This window comes from Rhinolophus sinicus, linkage group LG03 (assembly GCF_036562045.2).
Source record: "Rhinolophus sinicus isolate RSC01 linkage group LG03, ASM3656204v1, whole genome shotgun sequence".
Lineage (NCBI taxonomy): Eukaryota > Metazoa > Chordata > Mammalia > Chiroptera > Rhinolophidae > Rhinolophus > Rhinolophus sinicus.
Window position 1 is genome coordinate 32,176,944 of NC_133753.1, and position 17,187 is coordinate 32,194,130.

A 17,187-nucleotide genomic window follows, 5' to 3' on the forward strand; every position below is an offset into this window, starting at 1 on the left:
CGTATGTTTAGTAAAGTTACAATTGACAGTACATTATTTCCAGTCCTTTTGTCATTCACATCAGATCTATAAAGTAAGTGTGAAAATTTTTTCCTTAATATCCGGCTTTTGCAGGAAGGTTTGAGAGTTATGCCTTTTGTTGGTTATTTCTCTGATATCAGGATCTTCCACTATGTTCAGAAGAGAGGAAATGAGTTTAGAATTTAACTAGATTTTGATCTTCCCACGATATGACACAAAGTGGTTAAGAGAGCTTGTCTGTCCTACTATATCTTTGCATGTGTATAAAGCTGTAACTATTTATGTTTAAGAGTTTTACCACTGTTTTGATTTCTATTTCAGCAGATTCCTTTTAGCTATTCACCTAATTTGGAGTATTAAATAATAAATCTACTTCAAAATGTAAAAGAAAGTATCTTTATTAATTTATAAATATTTATAAAATACGGCCTTACTATATGAGAGAGATGTTGACATGATTATAAGCTGTCCAGTCAGCCAGTCAGGAAGCCGCATTCTGCCTTAGTCTTATTTCAATCATTGGTTAACAGTGGAAATTTAAATAATATGTTAAAGCCTCTTTCTGTTTGGCGACATTTTGGGGAAACATTTCGTTCTTTGAATTCACTTTGGGAGTATCTATCTAGTCGTGTGTGTGTGTGTGTGTGTGTTGTTATAATTAACAGCATGGGATATGTATATAACATGTAGTAGAATTTATATCAAATAGTTTGTTCTACAAGTTTATCATTTGACACTATTGTAGTCATTCTGAGCATTTAATATGTGATAATTAATTCATTCCTTATAACAACCCTGTGAGGTTGGTAATCCCCTCTTTAAAGCATAGCTAATGAAGCCAGGACTTGAACCCTAACAGTCTGGCTCTATACCCATTTTCTTAACTACTGTGCAATACCTATTAAGCCTCAGTTTTCTCATCTAAAAAGCAGTAATAAGAAGACTATCTTTTAGGATGATTGGCAGGGTTAAATTAAGCAATGCATGTAAAGAGACTGATATAGGAACCTAGATATTAACAATCAGTTAATATTAGCTGTTTGGATACTATTTTGGTTTTCTTCCAATTCTTTTTTTTGGGGGGGGTCCACTTTATAGTTTTTTATTCTTCCTCTGCTCATTCCTTAAACATGGTGGTCTAGGGATTCATTCTTGACCTGCTGTTTTATATCATTCCGTATAATTCCCCTTCAGGAGACTCATCCACTTTCTTAGTTTTTAATTACTGCCCAATTCCTATAGTCTAATGACATAATCACATACTTTCCTCTCTGAGCTGTAGACTAATGTATCCAAGTGTCTGTTGTACATCCTCCTTTGGCTTCCCTCACACATTCTTCAGGCTTGTTACGGATAAAACTGTGAAAGAATTTTAATCTAAAATGGAACTAAGGATATGAAGTAGAGAATCTTATGCATGTGCCCTCAGAAAAACAAAACTTAAAGACTGAAAGATTAATTTCCTGTAAATATCTGGTTAACAGAAGATTGAAGCTTATCCTCTGACCAATGACCATTTGCAAGAAGCTCTCTCCATCTTTGAACCAGTCACTACACGGTCCCTAACTGGACTCGCCCTTTTGCACTCTTTGCCCATAAAAGCAACCTGACCTACACTTTTAACAGACTTGTCCTGTAGTTCTCTGCAGTTTGCATGTCCAGAATTGCACTTCTTCAGCTATTCTTGAATAAACTCAACTTTCTGCTAACTCAAGCTTGTCTCAGTTTACCTTTTTTTTTTTTTTTTTTTAGGTCGACATTTCATTGTGTCAGAGGTGGGATGTGAAAGAGCTAACCACCAAGGAATGACAACGTTTGGAATCAAGTGAGGTACGCACACTTGAGTCCTTTAGGCTCTTGGCTTCCACGAGTCACTGTAACTTTTGGTTTGATAAGCCTCCTCTTAGAGCTCAGGCTCCCTCCTTTTGGTCAAGGTCTGTGATGTTATTCTGGTTGTGGATAGGGACAAATTGTCCTGGTGAGCACTCTTTTGTTTCTGATCATGGGGCCTCAGTCATCTGAATGTTCTAAGAGTGGTCCTCTTTAGGGAACCCTGGCCGGTTTTATATTAAAAAATTATGTCCGTCCCTCCTCATGCACACTTTTGACTAAATGGACCCATCTTACTAAGGATAACTTAGCACTCCAGTGGCCGTTATGGAGAACCTTTGATGTCCTCGAACTTGTTTTTCCCTGAATTAAGTTAGAAGACTGTGGCTACAAAACTAAACACTTTGAATGGGATTTTAATTGGTATGTAGAGGCTTCTAAACATTTCAATAGTCTAAATTACCTCCTTAGAAAATACTCTTTCCAAATAAACAACTAAATTTCCAAATAAACCAAATAAACAACTGAAGCAAATAAACAACTAAATATGGATAAAAACAAAGCCACAGGCCTCTACGAGCTCTGTGCTAACCAAGGTCCCTGTTAACCCCACTGCTCCACCTTTCTGTATCCCTCTTTGCAGCCTAACCCCTCCCCTCTATCTGAAGTTCCTGTCTTTCTTATTACTGGAACCTCACCAACCAAGCCAATTAAAATCTTCCCTTTCAAAATTAGACCTTCTGAATATCCTACTATGCCACCCTACATTTCCTATACCTCATTAAACAAAGGCTGAACTTAGGGCTATAATTAAGAATTTTCCCACCGTAACTGAAGACCCCATAGATTTGCTGAAGAATTCAGTATCGTCACCCTGATTTACCAACGTGGTATTTCCAGTCTCTATCAGTTAGTCCACATGCTTGTCAGAGAGGGTCAAGCCTAACACTGGATTAAAACTGATGGTTGGACACAATGGGATTTATAGATGATGTAATACAGAACTGTATACCTGAAATCGATATAATTTTACTAACAATTGTCACCCCAATAAAATAAAAAAACAAACAAACGAAAAAAACTGATGGTTGGGAAAACCTCAAACAATCTCTAGGGTTTAAAACTAAATGAACCAACAGTTCTTTCATATGGTCAAGCTTATGATACAGTCGAAAGCCATCCCTAGAGCCTTCCCCAAACACATGGATTGGAATAAAATTCAGGTATGCACCCAAACCTGCAAAATCTATTCATGACTATTGCAGCAGACTACAAATTATTTTCAAAGAAAATTCTGGACTCCCTGTAGATGTTGAATCCACCCAGGTAGCTTTTCATTCCATCTTCATAAATGGTTTAAAGGCCTGATCCCTAACCTTGTTAATCTGGCTAATCAATTAGTTTGCACCCTAGAAGATGACATCAGAAGAAAGACAACTAATGTTTTGAACCTCCAACTCCAACAGATGGGAACACCAAAACAAATCCATCCTATAGGAATATGTCATTATTTCAAAAAAACTTGGCCATTGGAAAAAGGATTGTGACAAACAGATCCAAACAATTGCAAATTTCCGAGAACCAACAGCCAAATCCACTCCAATGATGTGACTCTGAGGACACATAGGGACTATTCCCCGTTCTGCCATTTAATAGATGGGGAGTGAATTTCTTGCAGTATTGACACAGAAGCTACTTTATCAGTGCTACAATTAAATAGTCCCTTCCTCGTAGTAATACATATGCTCAAATAATGGGGGGTCTTAAATAAACCACAACGTGTCCCTGTTTCTCAGCCCGTATCTTTTTGTCTGGGACCTTTGCACACAAACACCCATTTCTCCTCATGATTGGCTCCTATACATTTATTAGGATGAGATTTCCTGGTGAAATGTAATACTGTCATTTTTTTTCTTTCAAAAGGAGGAAATAGCTCTTGAGTTTGAATCCAACACTCAGGAAAATTCAACCATTTTGCCTTTACTTGCGTTCTACAAAGTAAGGAAGTCCAAACTTTGGGATCATCTCCATTATTAAACCTGGTACCCTGTCCCCACCCCCACCCCCAATTTTTGGGCAAAATTCTCAATAGACATAGGCAGAATTCATAGTGTCCCTCTCAGTAAGATCCAGATTGACCCCTCAAAATCGCTCCCAAAAATAAATCACTACCATCTAAATAAAGAAGACTTACAGGGCATAAGGCCTATTTTAGAGGACGATAAGGCCCAAGGACTCGTTATCCTTTATGCTAGTCCTTGAAATATCCCTGTTTTACCCATTAAAAGAACCCAATGGCCAAGAATGGAGATTTATCCAAGACCTTAGGACAATAAATAACATCGTAATTCCCCTCCATCCTATCATCTTTACTCCCCAATGGTACTGGCATCCATCTCTACTGAAAGCAACTTTTTCACTGGTCAACTTATGCAGTGCATTTTTTAGTATCCCTGTTGATAGAGATAGTCAATACCTTTTTGCCTTTGCCTGGGAAGTACAATAATATACCTGGACAGACATGCCTCAGGGCTTTTCTGAAAGTCCTCACAAGTTTTAACATCTGACTTAAATGACAAAATTCTCTGGAGGTGGGACGACCAGTTGGCGCAGTGGTTAGAGTGTGGTGCTCATAACAGCAAGGTCGTGGGTTCGATTCCCACATGGGCCAGTGAGAAACAGCAGCTTGAGCTTGGAGCTGAGCCACCAGGGGGTGTCTGGTTGGTTCAGTGGTTGGAGCATGGTTCTCATAACACCAGGGTCGCCAGTTCAAGTCCCACATGGGCCAGTGAGCTGCCCCCTCCACAACTAGATTGAAAAAGCAACGACTTGACATCCTGGAAAAACACACTGTTCCCCAATTTAAAAAAAAAAATTCTCTGGAGGCTCGACCTTACTATAATATGTGGATGATTTACTTCTTTGCTTGCCTTCCCAATACCCCTCACACACACAAAAAAACCAGTATTTACTTATTGAAAATCTTAGCCATTAAGGGAAACAAGATCTTGAAGGAGAAATTACAATTTGTTTAAACTCAGGTTTGATATTCAGGACGTTTACTCTCAGAACAGGGATCCTGATAGGCTTCAAGGCATTTTAAACTTTCTAGACCCCCAAATCAAACATCAACTTTGTGGTTTTCTTGGACTAGCTGGTTATTGTCGTAATTGTATTCCACATTTCTCCTTAATTGCTCATCTCCCATATGCCTTAATAAAGAACACCAAACTTGACCCCATTGTTTGGCATAACAAGGTAGCTTGGCCTTTGGGACGTTGAAGGAAAGTTTACTAAATCCACCTACCCTTGAACACCTAAATTGTCAGCTATCTTTTTTCCTTTTTGTATTTGAGAAGGAGTGGAATGCCCTTGGAGTACTTACCCCAAAACATGGGGGCTATCACTGACCTCTAGGTTACTACAGCCAACAATTCGATCCAGTGGCATTAGGATATCCCCCATGCCTTCAAACTATACCTGCTACCACTCTTTTAGTACAGGCTGCAGACCCTCCTTGACCATCTTTGTGCCTTACCCTATCGAGGCTCTCTTAAATTTGCACCACGCTCGACACCTTTTAGCAAGCTGTCTTACCTCCTATGAGTTCCTCTTACTAACTGCCCTTTATGTCACTCTTGTTCACTGTTACAGTCTCAGCTCTGCTACCCTTCCTCGCTCCTCAACTGATGAAATGCCCCCAGACTGTCTGACTTTGATGGATCAGCTATTGAGCCTTTGTGATGACTTACACGAAACCCCCTGGTGAATGCTGATCTTTCCTGGTTGACTGATGGCTCTTATCTAAAAAATGAGAATGGTAAATTTTGTGCTGGATATCAGCTACTTTTAAGGTCATTTAGACCGCACCCTTGCTTAGGCCACTTCAGCCCAATGAACTGAATTGTAGTGCGCATTTTAGCTGAAGGCAAGACAGCAAGCATCTGTACTGATAGTCAATATGCCTTTGGAGTGGCTTATGTCTTTGGAATGTTATGAAAGCAGCGGGGTTTTCTCACTTCCAGGGGAGATAAAATTAAGAATGGCTCTTAGGTCCAAAATTTGTTGGATGTCAAACTGTTGCCAGCAGCTCTAACTATCATTACTGTCCCTGGACATTTCAAATCTGATTCTCTAAAGAAGTAAAAGGAAGACACCTTGCTAATACTTCAGGGAAAAAAAAAGCTACCCTTAGGAGACCCATAGGCTAAACCTTTGTCATGGTCCAAAGGGTATTCCCCCTGGGTAGGACCTAAGGGAAATGACCAGGGAAGTACAACAGATGGCCTCTGAAAGAGAAAAGCAAAATTGGGAATCCAAAGGCTAATGAATGGTACCATGAAGAAAACGGACTTTGATTTGAACCCAATAATAAGCTGGTTTTGCCAAAATAATCTAAAATTTCCATTATTAACCACAATACTTGAATTAAACCATTTGTCCACTGAGAAAATGGTAAAATTTATAAATCAGTATTGGTGGGGAAATATTGGCAAGGCCACCAAAAAGCACCAATCTTGTTCCACGTGTCCTGAAGTCAACCTAAGGAAGCCTATCTGGACTGCCTCGGGACATTTTGATTTACCCAGTGGGCCATTTGAGGTCTGGCAGACGGATTTCAGACAGTTACCCTATCTTGTGGATATAAAAATATTCTAATAATGGTTTGCTTGTTTTCACATTGGACTGAAGCATTTCCATGTAAAAGGGTGACTGTCTCTTTGGTAGCTCCTTTTAGAAAAGACTATTCCCATTGGGGAACCGCTCTGCAACTCCATAGTGATGGGGGATCCCATTTTACTGGCCAAGTACTTTTATCAGTTATGCAACATTTCCATCCTCAGTCTTCAGGACTGGTTGAACATACAAATGAAATAATCCAGACCCTGTTGGCTAAAATAGTTGAAACCCTCCAAATACCTTGGCCAAAAGTACTACCACTGGTTCTTCTCAATCTTAGATCTGCTCCATTTGGGATTCAGAAGCTCTCGCTCTTTGAAATAATTACAGGACAGCCAATGCATGTAGCCCCTGCTTACTCTGACCCGCAACTAATAAAAGAGGACATATTTCAGTTTTGCAAGGGTCTAATTAATTATTGAGAATAACTGGTAGAACAGTTTCATGCTCCTGGGAGATGAAGATGTCAAACACCACACTTCACAGCCTAGAGGCTTTGTCTGTTGGAAAAAACATCTCCATAAAGACTCCCTCCAACCTTGTTGGAAGGGCCCCTACCAGGTGTTGCTGACTAATCCCTGTGCTGCAAGCTTGAAGGGATGGACTCCTGGATTCACGTGTCACATCTGAAAGCCCCAAAACCTGAATGGATCTGCACCCCAACTGGTGACTTAAAACTAAAAATCTCTAAGGACTAAAGCAGATGACATCAGAAGTAGACAGCTTTCCTAAGATATCCGGACCAAGCCTGTGTAACCTCCCACTTTGCCCCGTTCTGTATCTCACAACCAAATCATGCTGCTTAAAGTTCTGATTGTCCTGTTCCTGGCTTTTTTGCCACCCTCTAGTTTAGCTTTGTCTAGTTTAGCTAGTTTAGTTTAACACATCCCTTTGTTCCCACCTTACAAAAGCTTTCTGATTCCGCTCACCATACTGATTGTTTGATTTAAGCCAGAGACAATAACACTCATGATAAACCTGAACTGGTGGCCTGGCCATTATCCTTGGAAGGATGGTGAAAGCTGTCGGCGGAGATGCAGGATTTTCCTTTGGTATCTTTGAGGCTGTACATATTCTCCCTTCTGATAAATTAGCACCATTTCATTGGATGGTCTCCACCCATCAAGGAATACCCCTCACTCAGTTCTGGACCCTTACCTAAAATCTTCTTTGTGTTTTGAAAACATTAATGGGACTGGCGAAACTCTTGGCTACCTCCCACTGAACACTTGTAGCTATACAATTCTATATGACTCAGATTATCATGAGTTCACTCCCTGCTGGAATCAAGAAGACTGTAATGTGTCCTCCATTAATGTATCTGTATGTGGGGTAATGAAAATTAAAATGGTACTGGGCAATGGGAAGCAGATGTGCTTCCTTTCAATGGTACTTCATGGGGAATTGATAAAAAATCTTGAGAATGGTGGGAACTTAATTCCACTTACCTTCTTCCTGGAGATTCTCCAGACCTCTATCAGAACCCCACCTGCATCAATCAAACTCACCTATTGCTCCAAATATGTAGAGATTTAAGATGTTCTTAGAGCCATTCCCACTGTGCTGGCTATTATGTGCACTATGTGTAAATGACTGTGTTTTTGATCATGAGATCACTTTTATTCCAGGAGAAAATCTGGGCAAAAGGGCCCACTTATGCCTAATCTTTAGAAAACACTGGTTATTTCTTTCTGTGTGGAAGAAAGAGACTCTGCACTCTCCCTTAAATAGAACGATGCAGTGGAGTTTTTGCTCTTTCCTGATGCCAAGGTCAGGAAAGCCCTCTCACTGCCAATATCCTCAATGGGGTTATTCCTCCTACCAACTTAGAAAAGTCTATCGAAACTGGAATAGGTATAGTTTTGGATGGATGCCCCCAAATAACCCCACAGATAGAAATGGATTTGGGTGTGCCTTCGTCCAAGCCTTTTCCCCTTGAGTTGGAGGAACAGAACTTGAAAGAGCAATTCAGAACCTCTCTAATCATGGCTACTAGCTTTACTACTTCTGAATATCAACAAACTCAAATAGACAGCCTACAGAATAGTCCTACAAAACCACAGACCCCTAAACTTCTTCACTGCAAAACAGGGAGGAACCTGTGCCCTCCTTGGGGAAGAATGCTGGTTTTATGTTAAACAAATTGGGAAAAACAATGCAAGAACTAAAAGTAATGAAAACCAGTACCAAACTGTTAACTGAAATAAACCGAGCACAGGGACTTAGGACATTTTCAACCTATTAAATGTATATGTAGCTGGGGAAACTGGTTGAGTTTATTCCAGTCAGTAACTGTATTTGGACTTCACCCTCTCTTAGTTAAATTTCTACTGTCTTGTGTCAACAAGACACGTCTTCCTCCCAGATGTATGTACAAAATGAAGTTCTTTTCCTTTCCAAGGCTTATCCTGAGGCTCAATTGACCATAGAAACCAAATTGACCACCATAGAGGAGCATGACTAAAATTTCTCATTCCTTGATCTTTTTGTTGTTCGAGTGAGGCCAAAATCACTTGCCATTTCCCTCCTCCGTGGGACAGGATATCTGAGGATGGTCCTCCTCAGCTCTAAAGGACATATAATCCACTTATGACTAATGACATCTCTGACTAAACAAAATACACAAACAATAAGGTTGATTAATGGCAGGTCTTACTCAAAAGGGGGAAACGTGGAAAGATTTCCATTAAAATGGAATAGAAGGTTATGAAATGGAGAATCTCACCCATGTGCCTTTAGAAAAATGAAACTGAAAGACAGAAATTAAAGTCCCACACATGCCTGATTTATAGAAGATCGAAACTTATCTTCAGACCAGTGAGCATCCACCAAGAATCTCTCCCCATCTTTGAGCCAGTGAACTTGCTGCGTGGCTCCTAACTGGACTTTCCTCTTTTGTACTCTGCCCATACGTGTCCCAAATTGCAATTCCTCTGCTATTCCTCACTAAACTCGATTTCTGGTTTCCTGAGCTCACCTCACTTTATTTCTTTTCTTTTATTTAGGTTGACAGTTTTCATTTTCTTAACTGATTTTCAAAAAAGCAGAATTTTAAAATTTTACTTAAATAAAATTTTTCTTTTCTGGTTCGTGCTTTTTTTTGTGTTTTAGGAAATCTTCACCTAACCCTAAGTCATAGGTTTCCTATGTTTTTTGCACAAGTTTTGTAATTCTTGTTCTCACATTTAAATCTATGATCAATTTTGAGTGAATTAACGTTCCTTGTTTGACTTCTCTTTTGTCTGACATTAATAAGCCACTGCAGATTTCTCTTTATTAGTGTTTACACGCTATTTCTTTTTTTTTTTTTTTCATGCATTTACTTTTAACCTACTTTATATTTAAAATAGGTTTCTTTTAGGCAACTTATAGTTGGGTGTTGCCTCTCCTCTTTCCCCCAACCTGAGAATTTCTGCCCTTCGTTTGAGGTGCTGAGACCATTTATATTTAGTGTAATTATTGACATGGTTGGATTTAAGTCTACCATCTTCCTAGTTGTTTCTAGCTTGTTTTCTATTTTTCTCATCAGTTTTTTGCTCCTTTTTTCATCTTTCTTGCCTTCTTTTGGATTCAGTGTTTTTTACAGTTACATTTTGTCTCTACTATTAACGTATTAATTTTACCTCTTGAAATATTTCCTTTAGTGGTGGCTCTACGGTTTACAATATATTTGCAAAAACCACAATTACTTTTGCACCAATCTAATACTTCTTTAACTAGTCAAAGTCTGCCTTCCAATAAGATGATACCATTTTATGTTGTAAGAACCTTGCAACATTTTCTTGCCATTTTCTCCCTCCCATCCTCTTATTGCTATCATATATTTTACTTTTAATAACTCCTCAAGATGTTCATATTTGTTCTTTGGACAGTTAATTATTTTTAAGGAAATTTTTTAAAGAAAAAAAAGTCTTGTATTTACCCTCATGTTTATCCCAGTGATCTTTATTTCTTTATGTCAGTCAGATTTTCAGTACTCCTACTGCTGAATAACTTTCTTTAACATTTCTTATTTTACAGATCTGCTGGCAATGATTCTTCTCAGCTTTTTTAAATATGATTGTCTTTTATCGTGTTTTTGGAAAGGTATTTTTGCTGGGTGCAGAGCGTTGTGTTGACAGGTTTTTCTTTGCTTTCAATGCTTTAATAATGCCAGTCTTTTGCCCACTCACTTGCATAGTTTTTCTGTGCTGGTAGCAGTCACTCCCGATTTCTCCTTTCCCCCACCCCCAGCCCTGGGAACCATTCGTCTTGGCTTTTGGCCCTCATAGCCCAATACCTTGTTCCTTCATTTCATTCTGGTCTCTGTTCAAATGTCACCTCATGGAAGAGGCTTTCCTTTAATAACTGAATCTAAAAGGCCTTTCCAGCCTCATTTTTCTTGCCGTACCCAATATTATTTTTTATAACACTCATGACTGCCTAGTTTCATTATAAAAATTAGTTATTCGTCTATATGTCTGTCGCCCCACTACCTTCAAAGAGAGCAGGGATTTTGCTTATGTTCTTTGCTCAACCAGTGTGTTCTAGGCCTGTTATGTCAGCCCTTCAAGAAATGTTTTTGAATTATTGAATAGGGTAATTTTTTTAGGACTTCTGCTAGATTTAATGTTGTTATAGTGCTTATCAATTTCTAACTATAACACAATATTCAAGGGACTGTTTATTTCATAATTTTATTAATATTATTTGGTTACAGGCCATGATTTTCTTTATGTCCCCTTTGTTTTTGCAATTTTTGAAGAGAGTAGTTGCGTAGTTTTTAAAAGCATTTATTTCGAATTAGAAAAAGAATTAGTAGTAAACATATAGTGCCAGTTCAAGAATTGAATTATTTCACATTGCTGCTAACTGTTCCAAATTAAGACATCTGGTGACTGAGGAAGTTTAGTTTTTCTGTTTGGTTAACCAGCTGGTTGTTCTGGAAAGGCAAAGGCAGATAATTGTTCTTGTTGAAAGAAGCTGGGTCTTGGGTGGAAGATTTAGTTGTGAAAATGGACGTTCTCAGGATGTTATTGAGGAAAATGTCTTTAAAAAAAAGATAACTTTGTATTATCTAGAACCTGAAGGATAATCTCATACTGCATGAAAAAGTGTGTGTCATTCCCTCTTATCCCTCCCCCTTTCCCTTGGTAACAGATCTTGCACTTTAAAAACTGCTTTCCCTAAGAATTTTAGTATATTTAATGCATGAGATGCCATATGTTGCTGCAACCAGTGTCTTGAATGTCCATGTGAATAACAATAGTATAGTCAGACTCACTAAGCAGGATTATACAAAGGCATTAAGTCTCAGTCATTAATGAATATATTTAAAATTATGTTGACATTATACCATGTTTCCCGGAAAATAAGCCCTAGCCGGACCATCAGCTCTAATGCGTCTTTTGGAGCAAAAATTAATATAAGACCCGGTCTTATAAAAATTAATACAAGACCGGGTCTTATATTAATTTTTGCTCCAAAAGACGCATTAGAGCTGATGGTCCGGCTAGGGCTTATTTTCGGGGAAACACGGTAGCAGATGTCAGTTTAGCATACCTTCCACTAAATATTCAGCACTTCTTCCAAATTTACAACAAATGGTTCTTTGGCAAATTGTTTAAAAGCCAATTCTGTTGTTATTTTAAAACACACACACAAATTTCTCTAAATTTTTTATGTAAAAGTTTTCTGAGACATGCTCTGCTGAAGTTAAACCCATGCATGCTTTTAATTCCCAGGTATTATTTCCTCTAGGACATACTAGTAATGCATGTGAGTGACTGTTCCTATTTCATGCTTCCCTGAAATACTAATAATCAGATTCCTAAGTTTCACTTATGTAGTTTTGCTTCAGATAAGCTGACATTAGATATGCTTGATAAATAATAAGCTTCTTTAATGTCCAGTATGGAGCTTTTGTGGCTACCATTAGATTTGTCAGCTTTGCCACCAACCTTTCCAGTAGCACGTTAGACATTAGCCATTAGCAGCTGCTGCTGTTAGGTGCTCTGCTAATACACCCTCCCCTCTTTCAAACAAATAAGTATGATATGTGTGTTTTATACAGGTAACATAGTCTACCCCTAATTTTAAAAAATATAGGTACTTACCATAGAGACAGTATATAGTATAGGGGCTAATAGTATGGGTTCTGCAACAAGAATGCCTGAGTTCAGAAACCAGCTTTACTGCATATTAGCTGGGATTTTATCATCAGTTTAATGAACATAATAGTACTTATGGGATCATTATGAAGTTATATAATCATTATTAAAATTTTTAGCAATGTAGAAAAATATTAGAAGGCAACACACCACCTCCGCACACATGCGCACACACCACATACTTGAAATACATTTTATGAACATTATTCCAGAGACCCCTCTGTGCATATATACAGACAGGATGAACAGAAGCATGCAGGAATGGGATTTTTTTTTTTAATGATCTAACTGGCTTTCTTTAGCAATTCATAAACTAGGCAGCATCCCATCTAGCAACTAGAAGGGTGCTGCCGAATAATTTTATTAAAGTGGGATCGTGTATAGACAATCCCTGACTTCCAATGGTTTTACTTAGACTTTCGATTTTACGATGGTGCAAAAGTGATACACCTTCAGTAGAAACCTTCAAATTTTGAATTTTGATCTTTTCCCGGGCTAGCGATACGTGGTATGGTGCTCTCTCTCTATTCTCTGGTGATGCTGGTCAGGGAGGGTGAACAACCGATACTCTACTGTGTTGTGTTGTGTTGCCAGCAGTTTTTAGATATTGTTTTTCATGTTTTTTGTGTCTATAAAATGCCCATCTGTGTCTCTTGCTTCTGGTGAGAAGAAGAAGAAGGCAATTACTTTTAAGATGAAACTCAAGTTAATTGCCCAGCATGAAGGCAGTAAGCCATAATTACACAAATTACATGAGATATTCAACACTTTATTATAAAATAGGCCTTGATTTGATTTGAGCAACTAACATTTAAGATAGGCTAGGCTAAGCTATGATGCTCAGTAGGTTAGGTGCATTTTCAATTTACAATGGGTTTATTAGAACATAAAAGTTGAGAACCATCTGTATTATACATTTTTTTGTAAATAGTATTACATTTAATTTAACTTCGATTTAATAAACCAAAAATAAATAAAATGAGTTTTTTTGGCATAGGAACATTTCTAGTGTGTAAGTACCTGAAATTCTTTCCTAGAACCTCCAAACATCCATAATATGTATGAGTATCAAGGTGTGTTAAAACAACAACAATGTTTTGTTTTGGAATAATGATAGGTTTATATAAAAGTTGCAAAGATAGTAGAGTTTCTGTATACCCTTAACCCAGTTTCCCTAATGTTAACATAACTATGATACATCGTCAAAACTAAAATTAACACTGGTACAATACTATTAACTAAACTACAGAGTTTATTTGGATTTCACCAGTTTTTCCATGAATATTCTTTTTCTGGTCAAGAGTCTAATCAGAGAGATTACTTTAGTTGTCACATCTCCTTAGTTTGTCTCCCCCAGTCTGTGACAGTCTCTCAGACTTTCCTTGTTTCTCTTCTGAAGAGTACTAGCAAAGTGTTTGTGGAATGTCCGTCTATTTGGGTTTATCTGATTTCTTGTGATTAGACTGGGGTTACGGATTTTGGGGAAGATCGCCATGGAAGTGAAGTATCTTTTCATCACGTCACATCAGGGGGCAAGTGACATCTACATGACTGATGGTAACCTAGAATTGTTGGTTAAGGTGGTATTTTCCAGGTTTCTCTGCTTGAAGTTACTATCTTTTATTCTTTCCATGCTTTATTCTTTGGAAGCAAGTAATTAAGTTAAGCCTGTACTCAAAGTCAGGAGAATTAAGCTCCACCTCCTGGTGGGGTTGTAGTCGCTTATATTACTTAGAATTCTTCTGTAAGGAAACTATGTCCCCTCCTTCTCGTTTACTTACTTGTTTAGTTGTTTATTTTTTAATCAGTATGGACTCACAGATACTTATTTTATCTTTTGGTTATAATTCAATGTTGTTGTTTTGTTGCTCAGACTGGTCTAGAGTGACCAGTGGGACATTGTGGCTCCTGTGCCTTTTTTTTTTTCCTCAAACATTTCTTTACTTTTTGGCACTATTTGATGTTCTAGGCTCATCTTGTATTTTCCTTGCTCCTAACCTAGGATCAGCCATTTGTCCAAAGAGCTCAAAGGGTTTTTTTTTTTTTTAATAAATTTTATTGGGGAATATTGGGAAACTGTGTTTCTCTAGGGCCCATCAGCTCCAAGTCATTGTCCTTCAATCTAGTTGTGGAGGGCGCAGCTCAGCTCCAAGTCCAGTCACCGTTTTCAATCTTTAGTTGCAGCGGGTGCAGCCCACCATACCATGCGGGGATTGAACCAGCAATCCTGTTGTTCAGAGCTCACGCTGTGACCAACTGAGCCATCCGGCTGCCCCTCAAAGAGTATTTTTAATAGGTTAGCTCTTAAGCCTTTCTGATTGGTACCTAACTGAAAGATGGAAACCTTGGAGAAGTACACTAAGAACTTAAGGCAGTGAATTGCTCTTTAGAAGTGTATTTTTCACTATAAAACGAAAAATAAAATTTTACAAAGACCAACTCACTTTGATATGTCAATAGTTTATTCAGGTTTGAGAGTTATTTGTTTACATTTGTGTTCATGAAATTTTTCATGTTAAGTCATTTTTTAAAAATAGTTTTAATATAAAAGCAACAGGCAGATTTTTTGTAAAAAACAGGTTTTTTTAAAACTAAGAATTGCAGTTTTAAAAATGTAAATATGAAATGAAATTAAATGAATTAGGCAAATTGAATGAAAATTTATTAGAAGGGAAATTAATATTTATTAGTTATTTTCTTTATGTCAAGAATTGAGCCCTCTACATACTTCTGTGTTCCTGTATTATACTGTGATTACCCTGTTCTTGTACCTATCACCCTACATTATAATTGTTTGCTGGTCTACCTCCAAACTTCTTGAAGACAGCAAATACTATCCCCTCACTGCCCGCCCCCCTCAGTCTGTAGCATTTAGCATAGCACTTAGCCATAATAAGCACTCAGTATTGTGTCAATTTTTATCCCCATTTTAAAGATGAGGAAACTGAGTCTTATAGAAGTTAGGTAATTTGTACAACAATGCCTTTCCTAGTTTGTGGTAGAACAAAGGCTTGAAATTGGGATGTTTGATTCTTAAACCTATTGCTTTTCTTATTGTACCACATTGACATTTTTTTGATAAGCTGAAAATACTTAACTACATTATTTCCAAATTGACAATCTCTAAAGTATTCATAAGAAACTGATGATATTTGTTGCTTCCTGTAAGAGGAAAGGGACTTAAGTATAGAAATAATCCAAGATTTTAGTTTTGGAACCTTTTGAATTTTGAACCATGTAGTTATTTTAGATATTAAACAAACATAAATTCATTTTTAAAATACAAAGACACTTACCAGATGGACTTTTATATTAAGTTTTTAAATATTGTGTCATGTCAATGGTTTGTTTTTTATTTTGTTGATGTCTTTAGAATCAGGGAATCCTATAGTTATTACTGAGCATAGGGTTTTATAGTCTTCTGAGAATTCCTTTGTGTGTCCTATTTTCCCATTTTATCTTGGAACAAAAACAACTAAAAAGGTGGGGAGGGTGAGAGGATAGAATTTCTAAAAATCAAAGTCACTCTTTTTAATATGAAAGAAATTTGACTTTTTAAAGTATGTACCCTAAATCTTTCTTTGTAGGAGCCTCTTACATTTAATCAGTATGTACTTGATATACCCAAGACTTCATTTGATTATCTCTAATTAGTTAGGGTGGTTCTGGCTGCATTAATTCTGCTGCAAACTGACTTAAATAGTCAGAAAGTATGGATTCTCATAAACATAAAATAAATGTTCTTTCCATCAGTTGGATTGGGTCCACTTTAGAATTAGTATTCCATATATGAACAAATTGTAGTTGGGAGGGGATACATGCATGGATTAGCAAAATGTAACGTTTCTGAACCAAATTACTAGTTACAAGGGATGGAATTACTGTGATTGGTTTAGGCTAATCAGCTCTGCCTCAGGAGCTGGGGTCAAGTCCTGAAATGTTGATTCCACTGGAGGGGAGAGAGGAGAATGAGTTGGAGGGGTTCCATCATATTGTCCACTAGAGTTTCTTAATTGCCCTTCAAATAAAATGTGATGGATAACTGATCCCTCGGTCCCTAATAATAACTTTTGAGGAATGTAATCGTTCATGCTAGATGGTGGGTACTTGGGGTTTCTTTTACTATTCTCTACTCCATGCAAATTCCATAATAAAAACATTTTAAAGAAATAAAAATGGGACACAAGAAAATAAAGAGTAAGTGGTGGTTGCTTACGGTAACATTTTTTGAGGTTGGTGTGTGTTTTTTCAGTCATCCTGCTCCCTTTTTTTCTCCTCTGTTTATATGTAGAATTTACATGTAATTCCGCTTCTAATTGGCATATTCCTCAATTAAAGTTAACACTAATGCTTCAGTACTTACGTAGAACAGCAATAGCATGGTATTGGAATCAACACAGGTTCACAGGTTCTGAAGTTACAACTTGAGTTTCAGACCAGACTCCCCCGTATCGTCCCCTTAGTAGCTATGAGAGCATTGACAAGTTACTCTGAGCTTCCATTTCCT

The 17,187-nt window shown here is 37.6% G+C and overlaps 1 protein-coding gene across 8 annotated transcripts in view; it reads left to right on the forward strand.

Moving 5' to 3' along the window:
* WDR89 (WD repeat domain 89) overlaps window positions 1-17,187 on the forward strand; it is a 110,770-nt gene that overhangs the window by 74,876 nt on the left and 18,707 nt on the right. For 6 of the 8 annotated variants that reach the window (XR_012494655.1, XM_074327391.1, XM_074327392.1 and 3 more), the window contains exon 2: window positions 1,774-1,851. The gene's annotated coding sequence lies outside the window, so the exon portion shown is untranslated. Of the gene's footprint in view, window positions 1-1,773; window positions 1,852-5,505; window positions 5,672-17,187 lie in introns of all 8 variants that reach the window. The other 2 variants (XM_074327390.1, XM_074327393.1) reach the window with 1 other exon arrangement.